Raw genomic sequence first — 17,316 nt, 5'->3', positions numbered from 1 at the left:
AAGGAGAGTGCAGTTTATTGGAAGAGAAAAATACATAAATAATTTCAATACTGAGTGGTAAATTCTAACCCAGTTTTTAACACTGTGTTGATGCGAGTTGGAAAAACAAACTGGACTCAATATCTGACCTCCCACACTTACTTGAGATTTACCTGATAAACTTAATTCTATGAACAAAGTCTCTGCAGATAATTCAAGAAATATCTCTTCTAAGCCAAGATTTATGGTTGCTGATGATTACTGGGGATTTCTTTAGATTTGAAGAAGATGCTACTGGTGAATCATCTCAATTTTTATTATACATGAATGTGGCCAAAGCTTTCAGAAGAAAATCAGTGGTGCTTTTTATAAAGGAGCAACTAACAATGTTCGATTATAGCCACCACACAGAGTGACTGCCCTACTGGACACTCTGTCTTCACATTTCAACGTGTTACTCACAACACTGAGAATTGTGTCTTGGATGGTTAATAGTCCTTTGCTTGTACTGTGATCCATCATCCATCCCTGTATCCTCCATCTATCCAATATCCATCGCACTCCACAGCAATGTGGTGACATGTTAATGTCAGCTGTTAGTCATGTGCGGAAACTGTTCATACAGGTGTGCATGTGATGATTCTTAAATTTCCAGGAGTTTTGCATGCTTTAAACATAACCATTTAAAACATCTAAGTTACATAAACTCAAAATTAAATGAACTTTGTTAAAATAAAGTTAATAAATATTCAAAATGGATTACTTCTGAGTTATTTTACTATACTTTAATATTATAAGTGCTCTTAAAGATGATTTATATTTATTGTATCTCAATGGTAAAAATATTACATAATGATGAATTACTTCATATTTGTTCTCAACTCTACAACCAGTGATGTCATGTTGGTAACTTGAAATCAACCATAATGGGAGCATTTACACCTTGGAATTGGAAAGCACACTTTCATATAGAATCCAACTGGCTGTTCAAGCCACCAGTGTATTTTAAGTAATGGTATGCTTTGAAGGTATTGGTTTGTCTTCTATTTATTTTGTAATGAATATCTTTTCTTAAAGTTTTAAGAAAACTAAATATATTCATAATTTTAAAAAGTAAATGATCTCTACAGGCTTTATAATAAAAAGGAAACAGTCCAATATACAGTCCTACTTTATTTAAACATTAACTGTTCTTAACTATTTCTTCTGGTAGTTGTTTCATATTTACAAATAGTATTACTACACTGCTGTTACTCGAATTGCCAATTTTTTATATTATCTATTAACTTCCTAGTATGATAGATGAAAATATTGTACTTTTAAACTTAATCCTCTCTACATCATCTTTCAAACTGTTAGTGATATCAACAGTTTTAGTTAAGTCTATGATTAATATTTATCTTATTTTTATTTTCTATATTTTGGTAACAATACAATTGGTATTCTCTGAATCATTTTCTTGTTTTGTATACTATTTATACTAAATTTAATAATTAATTCCTTATATAATTTTTTAGGTTTCATAAACTCATGAAATTTAGTTCAATAAATATTAATCATCATTTTTATTGATTCTCCTATTATTCTCCATATATCCCTAATTATATTGAAACATTTTATTATATCACCTATTTTAGTGATGCGTGCAATCTTTCCCCACTTGAGCCTTTCCTCCTTTTCAAGTTTATCTGACTAATCTCTAAACTCACTATGCAGATCCTAGGACATAGTTACTTTTTATGGTGGAAGCAATTATGTTTAGAAAACATTTTTCTTCTCTTTTCTTAGTTTACACCATTGCTTCACTGTATCATATCCATCAGTAGCTTCTTAAGAAAGAGTGCATAGGAGATAGATTTTTATGGGGCCTTGAAATACTTTTAGTCTAACATATTTGATTCTAGAATCTGAAGTTGAATTCTTTTCTCTTGTAATTTTAAGGGCATTTTGTTTTCTGGTAGCCCACGTTGTGGCTGAAATATCTACTTTCTGGTACTCCTATATTTGATCTTCTTTTCCTCTCTGGAAGCTTTTTGGTTCTTTTCTTTACTCCTAAAATCCTAAAATTTCAATGTAATGTTCTTGTGTGTGTGTGTGTGTGTGTGTGTGTGTGTATGTTTTCAACTCAAGACTAGGAATTCTGAAACTCTTTTATGTTTTTTTCTATTATGGAAGAGTTCCTTATTTCCTAACTATATTATTAATAATAATAATAATAATTATTATTATTTTAAATTTCAGGAGCCATATTTTTGAGTTTTCTAAAGGTCTCTACAAGTCACCTTGTTTTAAATGTCTCATGTGCTACATTCATTTGTATTTTCCTCTTATCAACTTGGAGACTGTTTTGGTTATGACAGATTATTCCACAGCATTTATTTATTGTTGTGACATATATATTCTGAATTAAATTTGCCCATTAATTTGATGCTATAATCGTTACTTTTCATTCATTTTTATGAGCACTAAATGGAATTTTTTTAAAAAGCTGCAAATTAGTGTCTCATAGAAAGATACAGTATGGTATTAAGTTTGTTAATTTTAAAATCTAAGAATTAAATCATATTTTACTTCTCCATGCCTTTTTTTATCAATCTACAGTCAGTCTTAGAATAATACTGAGTTTATATTATGTATTTTATAGATATTGTTTATTTTCCATTTCACTGTGTGTTTGCTTTACAGAGACTATGAGTAGCCTAATCAATTTCTCTCCAGATCTTGAGGTTATTATACACCATTAAAATGTTGATTGAATAAATAAATGGTGGTACTAGCCCATTTAAAAAGTTTTAAAAAATAACTTGCTGCTCCAAATCAATTTTAATTTGTGCAATATATGGTTCTAATATATAAGAAAACTGTTAATCTTGGCCCTTTATGTTATGACCTACTGGACAGAAGAAAGGGAGTTCTGAGCACATCTTGGGTCATATGTTTTTGAAATGGGCCGCTACTCTCACTTAAGACAATAACAAAAATACCCAGTACACGATTTTTATGCTTATAATAATAGATCCCTTTTAAGTGGAAGATGGTTAAGTGACACAGATTATAGTATATCCTAAACCAATGGTGGTAAACCTACAGCATGCATGTCGAAGTGGGCTGTTTGTTATCATTGAAAGCTCTACAAAGATCACCTAAGCCTTTCTCAATTTAGTTTCATTTTGCTTTTGGTAGGGGGAGCTCCTTTTACTCAATCTGATGGAGCAAATTTGAAAGCATGTCATCTGTAAGCCTCAGTGATGTTCCCGGGTCAACAATGTGTCAATATTTCTAAATTTCTCACAGTTTCTCCTTTAAATGTAATTCGGGTCTGCATGCCAAACTTTTTAGAAGAGAGGTCTAAGACAATTCGTATTTAGCTTTTACTGGATAAAAAATCCTATGCTTTACAGAGTTTTTAAGGCTTTTTATGTGAAAGTTGATTAGCACTTGTGAGCAGAAAAATATTGGGCAAAGTCCCATTCCATGACCTGCTAGATTTACAGAATTCTTCCATTTTTCTAACTCTTATATTCGTTCACATTTTCTTCCTTCCTTCATGTTTAGATGAGAAGAGATACATTAATCCTTGTCTCAGGGTCTTACAATGTTTCTTTTGTTTCTCCTGATTTTCCCAGCACTCAAGACACTCTAATTGGGTAATAAGGTGAAACAGAAGAGTTGGCAAAGTGGGAAGAGTAAAGGGAGTGGGTTGCATGTGTGCTAATCCTCAAAACAATCATGAATTGTGTGTGCCAGACCTGACACATTATTAGTTTAAGTGGCCATCACAGCCTTGGAATTACCACTGTTTCTAATAAAAGATTAAAGGAACTTGGAGAAGAACACATAGCTGGTCATGCTACCTGCCCTCCTTCCTTCTTTCCCTGTGTGCCGACTCATGCTGGGAAAAAATCAGATTGGAGGATCCTGAAACAAACACAACATATACATTAGATAATTAATTTTTCTAGTACCTTTGAAACTATTAAATCAAATGGGAAGGGGAATAAGAGATGAAGGGGGGAAGGAGGAAAGGGGATAAATACAAAATTTTAAAAATGCAGATAGAACTTTTGCAAATGGGGAGGGGACCAAGAGGCGGAGGGAGGAGGGGCCGGTGTTAGAGGACCAAGAAAAGAATCAAGGTGTGTGATGGGTATGTATGAACTCCTCATAATAAATGCAAGCATGTACTGCAAACATGTAATAATAAAAACAAAAATTGGGTAAAGTGCTGTGAAGAGAAGGAAAATCAGAAGGGGCATAGAAGGCCTGGAAACCAGCAAGACTATAGGCTTCATGGGAGAGAGGACAGGTAGCTGATTTATATTCAAGCTCTCCAAAGGAACAAGACATATTTCAAAGTGTGAATCACAAATCTGCATAAAACTCCTGTGCTGCCTTATATCTCATCGATGAAGAAATGACATTTTGCTCCAAAAGTCTCATAGATTTTGCTGTTCCTGGGAGCTTTTTTTCTCTATTTGATTTTCCTCTGAATATGTACTAAACACTTACTTCTTAGCTGCCCATGATCTTTCCCTGGCTCATACACTGGAGTCTGAAGGTTAGTTTTCAGATGAAAAGAGAAAGGGAAGAATACAGCAATCTAGTCTGTATGATGCACTGATTGGTTTCAGTAAAACAACCTGGAGAAGATGATACTTAAACAATAATAAATTATCATAACAAAATAATTAACTGTCATATTACTTTATTCAATTACATAGCAGTGCTTTTGTTTTGGCATGAAGATGCAATTCAATTTCCTTTTGCTAAAAACATGCACAGTCATAAATTTTTATTATCTTTATCTATGGAAATAGAATTCTCTGGATGATCCTAGCATCACATGACCTGTTGACTAAACATTTAGACAAGACAATAAATCTTGAACTTTGTCCAGTGCTCTTATTAGTGAAAGATTAAAAACTGAAATGTAAAGCAAATGATTTAATAAGTAACCCCTGCCCTTCAGAGGCAGGAGTAGGCCTTGCTAAAAGGAAAAACAATGGAAGTGTGATTCTTTCCTTTAAGGTTCTCTTAGTAATCTCAAGTTTCTGCCTTAGTGGATCCAGGAGTCATCATATGACCTGGATGTTTGTTTAGGACACAAGAAAATTCTTTCTTGATCTTTTTCTGAGCCATGGGAAATAGGTTAGAAATGAAGGCAGGAAATGAGTAGGACATTTCCCATTAGTTTACAGTAAGAGTAGGTTATTAGTTTACTCCTTAAAATTTTCATAGAGCAAGCTTGTTTTGATATTTTAAGCATACCATTTGAATTCATTCCAATTTAACTTTGGCTCCCAGCAAAGAGGGCATATTGAGATTTAAACTAATAAAGCAAAATGTTGTTTTCTCTGTAGAGATTGGTCCTGTTTTGAACGGCTCCTAACTTTGAAGTTGCTGGAATTTTTATTAATGAGCTTGAGGAGCTAAGTAAATAAGTGAGAGGCAATTTAATATAATTCAAAACGTTCTGGAGTTAGATTTAGAAGACCTGAGTTTGTGTTCATATTACTACTAATTGTCTGTGTATCCTTTCTTAACCTCCAGTTTTCATTTGAAAAAAATAGGAGTAATGCATAAATCTCAACTGCTGGGAGAATTACATAAAATAGCATGTAAAATCAGCTGCCATGGTATCTTCTGTGCAGAGCATGTTCCACCGACATTAGTTCATATAATGTCATGTGACATGGTATGCTATTTCATACAACAATCAGTGTCCTTTATTCAGTTGGTAAAGCTTTTTATGCCTGTAGGAGAGACTTATGTATAAGACAATTTGCCTTTGTTGCACATACTTATACGTACGGAATGCCAAGATCTCTACAGAAAGATGTCAAAAATAACAAGAATACAGTTTAATAATACTCTTAATTAAGTAAAGGTCTACTTCATAAGACATCCCCAGGACTGCATCCTTGATTCTGTTGGTTTCTAAGAGAAAATGCTGATTGGTATACATGGGTAGGTAATGGAAGAGGCTCATGTGGTGTGGTGGGAAGACGGGTTGGCACATTTTTCAGTATTCTGGTTTAAAAGCCTATAAACAATGAACTAGAGTAAGATCACACTGCTAACTATGAGAATACAACTGTTGTGAGCCTGAGAGGCTCTGAGCAACAGAGCCCCTGCCCTGGGCAAAGACAGGTTGATGTCACTAGATCCTTTTAGTCTGTGGTTCCAGAGTATTTGTGACAGCAGATCTGAAATTGATCACCATCCCTGCAGACAAAGTGAGGCATAAATACTCTGGACAGGTCTTCTAGAGAACATGGGATGGGTGTGCCCTTTTACCTCTCAAATTTAGGAAATGAACTTGCTCCTGGGGCAGAATGCTAGCTTGCTTGTGGGACAGGAAAATGAAACTCTTGCCTCTGGCCCAACAAAACCTAGGTATGACTGGCACTATCCAGCCATAACATTTGTGTGTCCATGCTACTGGTCACAGGGCATGACATCCATGTGTCAGCCTAAGAGGACAAAGAATTTGAAGTGTGAGGACAACTTACAAATTGTTACCCTAACAAAGGGAAGTCTTGAAGTTTTTCATAAAATATGATTCCTCGCTCTTTTGTGTGAATTTTACAAAAAAGTGATTCAGTACAGATCTCCTAAAATGATTTTTTATCATTAAACACTTAAATAATCTTTCAATGTGAAAGCTCTAAGCTCTAAGTCATTAGAAGTGGAAATGAATCAGTGAAATTATAAGCAGCATATCATTCCCAAATCAAATAATTTCAGATGTGGCACTACTATATTTTGTTGTTCATTAGTAAGATAGTATTGTCTATTCAGATTTGGTTTTTAATTGTTCTTTGGGAAAAAGTTTTTGTTAGAGTTGTATTCTTTTTAAAAAATTTGCCCATGAGATGGACATATAAGCTTATGAATCACAAAACAAGTTTATCTTAAGGCACTTTTCCCTATGAAGGAAGAGGGTCCTATTCAATAAAGCAGTTTCCAAGCAATTTGTATCCAGGCTAAAGCACCGTGGGAAGGGCAAAGGGAAGGTGAGAGAAAACAAACAGCATAAAGCCAAGGTCTGACCTCACCCACCACCAAGCCTTCAGACTCAATGGGGAAAGAAATACCCAGGACACAATTAAACCATAAAGCAGGGCAGCACTGGGGGAGTCTATGCCAGAGGACTCGTGTAGGCAGCAAGAGTTCTAGGAACAAAAGTCCAGCCAGTCAGATCAGGCTATGTGTAAGTGAAGTTCATATACTTCTGCAGAGGCCTTTGAGCATTACTTAAAAGTAAAGGAGAATAGACTGAAGACAGAGGGAAATAGCGAGTTTTATAAACTTGAAATAGGTGAAGCGACAGTCTGAGGGTTTGCAGATCCAGATGCCCCAGTGGAAGTTCTCCTTAAGCTCTGCTCAACACTTTTCAGTCTCCCAGGATCCCAGCCCAGTCCCTTCATCTCCCTGGAATGGGGACTGGGGTTCTTTTTCTTTAGCAAAAGCCCATTTGTATCAATGATAAATTGAAAAATAGAGTGGCTTCACTTCTCTGCCCAATATTACAAGTAGAATCACATGAACCACTCCAAGTCCAGCTAGGAGACCAGGCACTGTGGCTGGGGGTGGGTAGGGCCTGATTCTCCTTTCCTTCTACCCCGGGTCCAGAGGCAAATGTGTGAAACCTTCCCAGGAAATACAGTGAGCACCAGACCAAGTCAAGCCTTGAGGGTAACCCAAATTACTCTCAAAGTCAGCTTGAAACCTCCTTGACTTCATCTTTTATTAAAAGAAGTTTCCTCACACCAAATATGGAAGAAAAAAAGCATTTTTTTTCCTAACACTAGTGCCAGTAAAAGAACTATTATTATTAGATGCACTTTAGAGCTTGTTAGAAGTTTTTCAAAACTCTATAAAGCAGGTGGGATCTGAGCTCACACCTGTGGGTCTAGTTGCTGAGAGTGCCCTTGAACCCATTCCTGCCTCTTCCTTCTCATTGGCTCTCAGGGCCCAGCCAGGTGCAGTTAATATCCAGGCCATTTAGCCTGAAGTTCACAGTATTTATTTATTCATATACTATTTTAAAAATTGGAGGTGATTTGGACTTGTTAGGTACTTGTTAAGATGATTTAAAAGAATGAGCAAGAATTCTTTTCCTTTCAACTTGATGTTCCTTGCCTTGACCTTGACTCAGCATGAAGGTCACAGATTTTTTTTTTGTTTTAATATATGACAACATGCTGCAGCATCATTCTAGAATAACAAAACAAGATGACAATGCTCATAGTGACTTGGTAGCAACAGGAACTAATAGAAAGTCCTTTTCAATGAACCACCTACAAAACTGTTACCCAGTAGGGCACTAGCCTGACATGCTTTGTTGCTACTGTCTTGTATCCAGAACTTTCTTTTAAGCATTCCTTTTTTATAAATGATTTCTACTATTAAGAAGCCCTTTCCATTTCATATTTATGGAGTACTTAGTACAGATCATACTAAAAAAAAGTAGAACTCTTCTCTATTTAAACAAAAAGATTTTCCTCCAAATCAACAAAACTGAAGGGAATTCAGCATTCTATTTTATTCAGATAAAAATATATATTAGCATTTCGAGAGAGAAGCTCTTCAAGTGAATTCCATCATCAAGTTCTAGACATTTTAATTTGCTCACAAAATTTGGTGTTGCCAAAAGAGATTTGAAAGAGGAAAAAGAAAGAAAAATATGTCAGTAATTGCTGAATGAAAAAAAAAATCTGTATTTCACAGCTGGTTATGTGAAGAAACACCTACTCTCCCCTGTGGCTCATTGAAACAAATTGTTGAGAATAGGACCTTGTCTTGGTAAGAGGTAAGTATATTTTCACACTTCCAGAGAAGTTGAAAATGATAAACAGTGTGTCTGGGGAAGAAGTTGGGCATATTTTGCTGCTTCCATATGAAGGGATGGAGTGTTCCTGTCATAAGCTCAGGGGGGCTGGGAGAGGCACACAAGGAAAGAAATTCTTCTGGTACTGGGCAAACCAGCACCCAGAGTCAGAGCCATCCCCTGGGTTTCTCTCTGAAGACACTCACTGACAATATAACGGTGACAGGTGTGTTGTTTATGAATTCTGCTTCTTTTGACTAACAACAAATGTAGTCTTTCTCTGTATTTGTTTCTTAACTTCTGGAAATTTTGCATCCAGAGATTAATGGTCCATCACATAATCTGTCAAACCAAAGGATTTGCTTTTCAAACTTTCTAGATGAGCCTACTTTAAGTAATCTACCTACAATTCCAATTCACAGCCTGGATGTGAGTGTTAGGCTAGAACCACTGCGCCTCCACATGGTTTCAATGATCATCTCCATGGTGAGGGCCACTCAGATCCTTTCCCTTACTTTGCTTCCAAGTCTACAGACACCTTTGTGTTGCAGCCAGGTGTGTTGAGGACCGTGCTTCTCTGGCAAAGGGACTCAGCTAACAGACTGAAAGGGCTGTGCTTTTCCACGTGAAACCTGTGATGCATCAGACTCTCAGCTGTTGATATTAAATTAGCAATATATTAGAATGGCTAATACATTAGAATTATTAGTATTAGTAATTCTATACTAGTATATTAGAATTATATAATTGTTTACATAATAAGATGTGTAGTATATTGATCATTCATTCAGCAAATAATTTTGAATGCCCCTTGCCAACACTCTTTTTAAGTCTTATGAACAAAAATCATTAAAAAAAATAGACACAAATCTTTGTGAATGTAGAAGGTTACACTCTACTGGGAGAAAATAAAATGAGCAATAATTATAATAATGAAGTAAATTAAATGAGTGCTAAATTCTATGGTCTTATGGCTTGTATCTAGAAGTCCCCCCAAAGCCTCCCTCATTCGATCACAGGTGGAGCTTTCTGGAGGTGGTTGGATCTAGGGTGTGTGGTGCTGGGATTAAGGGTGTGATACTGGGATTAAGGGTGGGTAATTACTCAATTAGTACACTAATTATAATTATTATAGTTTTGGGTGGCATCACCCAAAAGGTGGGTACCCTGGATGGGATAAAAGGGAAAGGCAGGCTGCTTCTGCTGCTTGCTCCCTTCTGCCTTCTGCCTGCCATGAACTGTTTCTCCTCTGTGATGCCCCTCTGCCATGCTGCCCTGCCTTGGAGCCAGCCAACTATGAAACCTCTACAAACTGTGAGCCAAATAAACCTTTCCTCTAACTCTGGGTGTCAGATAGTTTGTCTCAGCAGTGCAAAAAGTAACTAATATGGATTTAAAGAAGCAGAAGACCAGACAAGGAGATGGTAGTGGTGGTGGAGTAATGGGGTGCAGGCTGAAGTTTCTCATGGTCATCACTGAGAAGTTGAATTTTGAGCCTTAAACTTGAAGGGCGTGAGGGTGCTGTCTGTGGGGCAAGAGATCCAGAGTGAGGGAACAGTCAGTGCAAAGACCTTGAAGCAGAGGGCTACCTGGCCTGCTCAGCAGTCAGCTAACAAAGAAGGGATGCACGATGCAGAGGTGCTGCTCATGAGTGCCTTACAGGACATTTAGGTCTTACCGTGAGTGAAATTGGGGGCCTCTGTGGGGTTTTAATCAGGGGAATAACAATCTGTGCTATCATGTGTGTCCCTCCAAAATTCATGTTGAAACCTACTCATCGACGCTTGCTGCTGCTTCTGCACTTTCATGCTACAGAGATGGAGTTTTTACTTCTACCTGAGGAATTGACCTCTGCTATGTTCAAACTTCTCTGAAGCTTCTTCACCTCTCTCAGTCTTTGCAGAATTGTGGCTCTGGAAGAGGCTTTGGCTTAAGGGAATGTTGTGGCTGGTTTGCTCTTCATTCAGACCACTAGGTCTTTCTCCTTATCAGTAGTAAATCTGTTTCTTTTTATCATTCATGTGTTCTCTGGAGTAGCACTTTTAATATATTTTAAGAACTTTTCCTTGCATTTGCAAGTTGGCTGCTTGGCCTAAGGGGTCTATTCAGTCTATTTGGGGTTTTGGCTTGCCTTCTTCATTAAGATTAATCATTTCTAGCTTTTGATTTAAAGTGAGAGACACATGACACTTCCTTTCACTTGAACACTTAGAGCCATTGTAAGGTTCTTACTTGGCCTACTTTCTATATTGTTGTGTCTCAGGAAATGGAGAGCCCTGAGGAAACAGAGAGAAACCAGAAGTAGCAGGTTGGTGAAACATCAGAACACACACACCATTTATCAGTTAAATTCACCATCTTATATGGGCATGATTCATAATATCTCAGAACAACTGTAATAGGAGCAACAAAGATCACTGATCATAGATCACCAAGGCAGATGAAACAGTTATAAAGAAAAAAAATTGAAATATCTCAGGAATCACCAAAATGTGACTTAGAAACATGAAGTGAGCACATTACATTGGAAAAATGAAGCTAACAGACCTGCTGGACACAAGGCGGCCACAAACCTGCAATTTGTAAAAAATGAAAGATTTGTGAAGTGCAATAAAGTGAAGCAATAAAACAAGGTGTGCCTGTATACAGCATAGCATCAAATATGATGCTCTGAGCAGTTAGGGTTAAGGAAATATGAGTTGATTGATTTCGTGCTGTGTTGTTCCATGAGATCATCTTACAATGCATGCAGGGTCAGACTCCCCCGTTCCCCAGAGCACATGCAGCATTGCGTGTGCTTCAGAACTATTATTCACAGCACATGCTTGTTACTTCATCCATTTCTATTTTGTAATTCTGCAATGATTCTTCTAGCTGTCACCCAGCTCTTTTGTCTGCTATGACTCTTAGGAGAAAAAAAAAACACTCTTTTTTTCTAGAATATATTTATGGTATTCTACTCTGGCAGATAAAATTAACCTGACATCAGGTCTCAAACAGCAGTAGTGTTCACCTGGACATACTTTGACTGCTTTTGCTAATTTGTATAATTCGAAAATTTATGGCACTTTTTTTTTTTTTTTTTTTTTTTTGGTACCTGGGATCAAACTCAGGACCTTGTGCTTTCGAGGCAGACATGGCGCCACTGAGCTAAATCCCTGGCCTGGAAATTTATAGCTTTCTTAACTCTTTCAAAAAGTTGTGCAGGGATTAAGAGAGACACAAAATACAATCCTAGCCAGGAGCAGAAAACATGGACAGGTGTCAGGCTGATGTCAAGCGTAAGTGTAGGTTTATCTGCTAATTTGAGGGTCAGATGCTCAGGGTGAGTTCCTGAAAACAGCAATCTTAACAAGGATCTCATCATGTCCACAGTAACTTTTTGCCACAGCTTAAATAGTTTCTTCATTTCTAGACCATGTTGGGGATTTCCTATCCTGAGAAAAAAGCAAGCAAATAAATTCTGGAAGAAACTAGGAAGTACATTTGTTGGTTACTTAATGTGGCAATCTTGCTTTTCTACTGTAAGAACATTTTCTTTTCCCATCATAGGGTCTGTACAGGGCCACAATTAAGGTGCCAAAATTAAGGTGCCAGCCATTTCGGTTACTGGTGAGGGCTCTCTTCCTGGTGTGCAAATGGCCGCCTTTTGCTGTGTCCTTACATGACCTTTCCTGGGTGTGTTCACATGGGGAAGGAGGGGCCTCTGGTCTCATTTCTTTTTACAAAGTCGCTAAGCTATGGAAGGGTCTATCTTTGCAATTTATCTTAAGACTAGGATCTGTATATTGAATTATTGAGTATACATTTTATTTATCTGTAGAGTAATTCTTTTACTAGTGATTATTTAGGAGTGATAGATCTATTTCTGGAACAGTGGAGTGCTGTATTATTCCTATTTTAAGAAAAAATGAACAATAACTTTAATAGTGAAAGCAGATGTTTAAAACTAGGCTTGGGAGACTGACTGCTACTGCTTAGCTTATCATCAGCATATTTTATTAACAATATAGAAGGTTCCCAAAATGATGAGACAAAGCCATTCTGCTATTAGTGCTAACTATTGAATAGAGATAATCATTTTCAGGTACTCTAATTCCCTTTACTGAACATACATTATATTGTAATCCTCCAAGTTAACTCATAATATCCACATTGTTAAAACTATCAAATTCTTTGTTTTATGATTGTCAAAATAAAATCATGTCATTAAGCCAGCCCTGTTAGGAGGAAAAGGGTATTGTTGATCCCTATTTAGACACTAACATATTAAAACTATCTTGTCCTCACTGAAATTGTGTTTATATGACTTTCTAAACAGCAGATTTGTTTTAGTTGATTTAGGGAAATAACTGGCCTATAAGAGGGAAAATAAAAGTAGTCAAACTACCTGTTTTATTAAATACATGTGATAATGACTCTACTTTTTATTTATTTGAGTCACAAATGTAAATTGTAATTTTAAAAACACATTTTGGCTAGGGATGGTCAAAATGAGATGTTTTTAGTAAAATCAAGGAAGGGAAAGGAAATTTAGATTCTTAAAGCTTAACCCCTTTTGGGTAGTCAAGGCCATTACTGCAGAGCAAAGGTAGCAAACTAAAAGCCCACACTCCCCAGAACCAGGACTAGGATTTGGGTCCAGGTCTTATCAAGTTGTATCAAGCTTCTCAACTGTGTCACTTCATTCTAGGTTTGGATTTTCCCAAAATATACCACCACACCATGTCCTCTATCTAATAAAACATTGCTAAACAGAACTGGCAGGGATATTTCTTGACAAAAGTACCTGAAATCTATGGAAATCTTTGAACTTCAAAGAATGTGAGATGTAGCTCTTCCTCAATATCTGAGAATGTGTGGGCATGAAGTCTACAAATTGTTATACTGAGGGTTTTTTCTTAGAAACCTATAATTATAAAAATATTACAACTTTTTAAATTTAAAGAATTTTCCTGAATACCTTAAGTTTTGTTTATGAGATTCATCTTTCCATTTCCACTATTTTGCTTTACATTCTTTTCTTGGATTTATGAGCCTTCCCTTCCTCCTCTTACTAGCTTTGGAGAATCCTCGTGCTACACAGGTGCTGTGGTTAGTGAAGGTGAGAAATCTGTGTGTGCCCATATGCATACTAGCTTCCTTCCGTTATCAGCTGACATCTGAATCAAGAATTCATGACTATTTAAGTGTTAGCTTTAAGAAGAGACAAGGAATCAAAATCAAAACATGAAAAAAGATAAATAATCACCTAATGTGATTACTGGCCACCGGAATACTGATATATAGTGCTTCCCCAGTAATAAAGATTATTGCAAACTTAATAGTGTTTCAAAAAGTTTTATCCAGTGGAGATTTCTAAGAATTACTAAAAGGCTTAAAACTCCAGTAAACATAAATCTTTCTTTTTATTTTAAATATATTCCACTTATGAGGCTAGGAGAACATACTGGCCCATTCAGAGCCCATCACATTGAAAAGACTTCTCTTACCGCTTGGCCTGGTATGAAAGTTGAAAGCAATAGAGCAGATAGGCCTGGAGGAAGCAGGGCCAAAAAGTCCACTGGTACAGGGCTGGCTGCTGGTTACAGGGAGGTCTGAACCAATTGTAAATCCTACAGCATGGTCCCGTGAGACAGCAAGAATATATTATCCCAAGAGTACCATGACTTACAATTTACTAATGAAAATCTAGCCCAGAAGCTGATATCTAAAGCGAGATAGTTTAGTGCCTTGCTACTCAGGTGGTTTCTGGCCTGGCGATATCAGCATCTCCTGCCTTGGAGCCACCTGTGTATGGACTGAAACCTCTACAATCTGTGAGTAAAATAAACTTTTCCTCCTTTAACTTGTGGATGTTAGGTATTTTGTCTCAGCAACGAGAAAAGTAACTAAGACACAAACCGTAGCAGAAAACCTATGGAAGAGAGAAAATATTTACATAACATGTTTCTGTTAAAAAGTTAATAGCTAAAATATATAGGGAATTTATATAAGTCTATAGCAAAAAAAATACATAAGCAATGGACTTAAATTGATGTTTTTCCAGGATATGCAAATGGCCAACAAGTATATGAAAAAGTGCTCAACATTGCTAACCTTCAAGTAAACACAAATCAAAACTACAGTGAGATGTTACCTCATACTTATTAAGTTGCCTATAGTAAAATGTCAGAATATCAGGGGTGTTGGTAAAGGTGTAAAGAAAAGGGAACCCTTCTCATGAAAATGCAAATTGACACAGTCATTACAGCAAACAGTATGAAGGCTCTTTGAAAAATTAAAAATAGACTATTATATATGATCCAGTAATTATATTTATGAATATATATCCAGTGCAAATTAAATAAGTAGCCAAAGAGTTCTCTGTTATTCTATATTTATTGCAACACTATTTATAGTAACCAAGATATGGTATCAACTGAGGTATCCATCAATGAATAAATGAATAAAGAAAATGGGACATACATACATATGTATATAAACCAATGTGATTCAGCCTTTAAAAGGAGATCCTGCCATTTTCATCCTCATGGGTGAACCTGGAGGACATTAAGCTAAGTAAAAAAAGCAAAATACATCAAGGCATTGTACCATCTCACTTATATGTGGATTCTAAAAAAGTTGAACACATAAAAAGGAGGAGAATGGGGATTATCAGTGGTTAGAGGTGATGGGAAATAGAAAGATGTTGGTTAAAGGATATAGTCTTTAAGATACAAGGTGAATACATGCTGTAAATCTAATGCACAGCATGGTCTATAGTTAATAAGAATGTATGGTATACTTGAAATTCACAGTGATAGTAAACCTTAAGTATTCTAGGCACAACAAGGGGAATGGGTAAATATATAAAGAAATGAAAATGTTAGCTTGATTGTGGTGATCATTTCACAATATATATCTATATCAAACTATCACATAATATATTTTAAATATATACAAATTTATTTATCAATCATACCTTAATTAAGCTGGACAAGTGAAAACAATTATTATGCTATCAATTTGCTTCCATCTATACACATTAATGGCTTGATGGGAGAAAAAGAAGGAAACTTGGGGGATTGCCATTTCTTTTCCTTTGACATAAAGAGTCTTCTTCTCCAGCTGCTATATTTCGCTGGGTTGAGGTGCCTTAGTTTGGATTCCTCCAGGAGCCAACCTTGAGACAAAATTTAAGTACAAATAGTTTAGTTGGTATCAGGCACCCAAGTACGGTGTAGCGAAGAGAGGCAAGTAAGAGCACATGATCATGCCAGATACCACTTCAGACAATTGGAGTGCGATCTACCATGGAGGTCTAGGAATTGGAGTAGGACTCTCATGTTGGAGTCATCTCTTGTGGTGCGAGGGATCTGGGCACTTTCCACCCACCCCTATGCCTGACCAATTAGGGAAATACTTTCTCCTTTCTGGGGAGCAATTACCCTTTACTTCTAGTCTCTCTGGGAAGTCAGAGATTTCAGGCTAAGGATTAAAGGTGCCAACAGTTTGAAGTCAAGCCTGGCTACACAGAAATGGTCATTTGTTTACTATAAAAAAGTCCCTTTCTGTCTTTCAAGTGGCTCACTCTTCCAGAACCCCCAGTGCAAAGCCGCTTCTCCTCATGCCTACAGTTCCAAATCTCTGCGTGCCCTTTCTGTCCCAGGAGAGTATGAAGCTGGCCTGTCAGTCTGGTCCTTCAGGCAAACTCCCTTGTAGACACCTGGCCAATCCTTTTCTAGCCCAGTTGGAACTGCAGGGAAATAAGAATCAGTAAAAACAAAATGTCCACCTAGACAAAGAAACAATTTATGTTTAATTCAATATCTTAAAGGCTTAAAACTATCCATTGCTTCATTCTAACAAATTAAAGAGAGACAGAAGTAAAAAATAAGCAAACAGCTGTGGCATTATTGAAGAAGAAAAGAATTCCCAGTTTAGTGACAGACTCAAAGAGATAAACACAAATGTTATGCAAGTATTTAGCTGGAAATCCTTGAGAAAGATTATGGGAGGGGGATGCATTTCTTCAGAGTACTCAAGGAAAAATTTGAAAGGAAAGCACTTGGAGAGAGATGTCTTATTTTCATCTTAAAAGAATGTGTGTGTGTGTGTGTGTGTGTGTGTTACTGAGAACTGAATCCAAGGCCCCTTGCACATGCTAGGCAAGCACTCCAGCACTGAGTTACATCCCCAGCCCCTTTTAAATTTTTATTTTGAAATAAAGTCATTCTAAGTTGCCCAGGCTGGGCTTGAATTTAAAAACTGTCCTGCATCTGCCTACAGAGTAGCTGGGGTTACAGGCGTGTGTCATCATGGCCAACTACAAGGAATTTTTTTTTTTACAAGCTGCATGACATTTACTTACAAAGTATGTCAGTTTTCTAAAATCTCATTGCATTTGCCATATTAGCCTAAATGCTGCTTCTGAAAGTATCCACCAGTCCAGAGAGCAGTTTGCTCAGAGAGCGATCCCTGCTGACTTGAGAGGGAACATTGCTGTCCAAAGATAAGGGCTA

General features: G+C 36.7%; 1 protein-coding gene across 6 annotated transcripts in view; it reads right to left on the bottom strand.

Annotated features, from left to right (window-relative positions):
• Positions 1–4,915: 4,915 nt before the first annotated feature.
• Positions 4,916–17,316, bottom strand: part of LOC101697604 (uncharacterized) — a 55,357-nt gene continuing 42,956 nt past the window's right edge. For 4 of the 6 annotated variants that reach the window (XR_015452907.1, XR_015452908.1, XM_087215897.1 and 1 more), the window contains one exon: positions 4,916–16,550. The gene's annotated coding sequence lies outside the window, so the exon portion shown is untranslated. The remainder of the gene's footprint in view (positions 16,551–17,316) is intronic. The other 2 variants (XM_087215899.1, XM_087215898.1) reach the window with 2 other exon arrangements.

The sequence above is a fragment of the Heterocephalus glaber genome, unplaced genomic scaffold (genome assembly GCF_053883595.1).
Source record: "Heterocephalus glaber isolate CG9 unplaced genomic scaffold, H.glaber_assembly_v1.0 deba00001454, whole genome shotgun sequence".
NCBI classification, from domain to species: domain Eukaryota; kingdom Metazoa; phylum Chordata; class Mammalia; order Rodentia; family Bathyergidae; genus Heterocephalus; species Heterocephalus glaber.
Note: the sequence above shows the minus strand (reverse complement) of the source record. Positions and strands in the feature narration are given on the sequence as shown.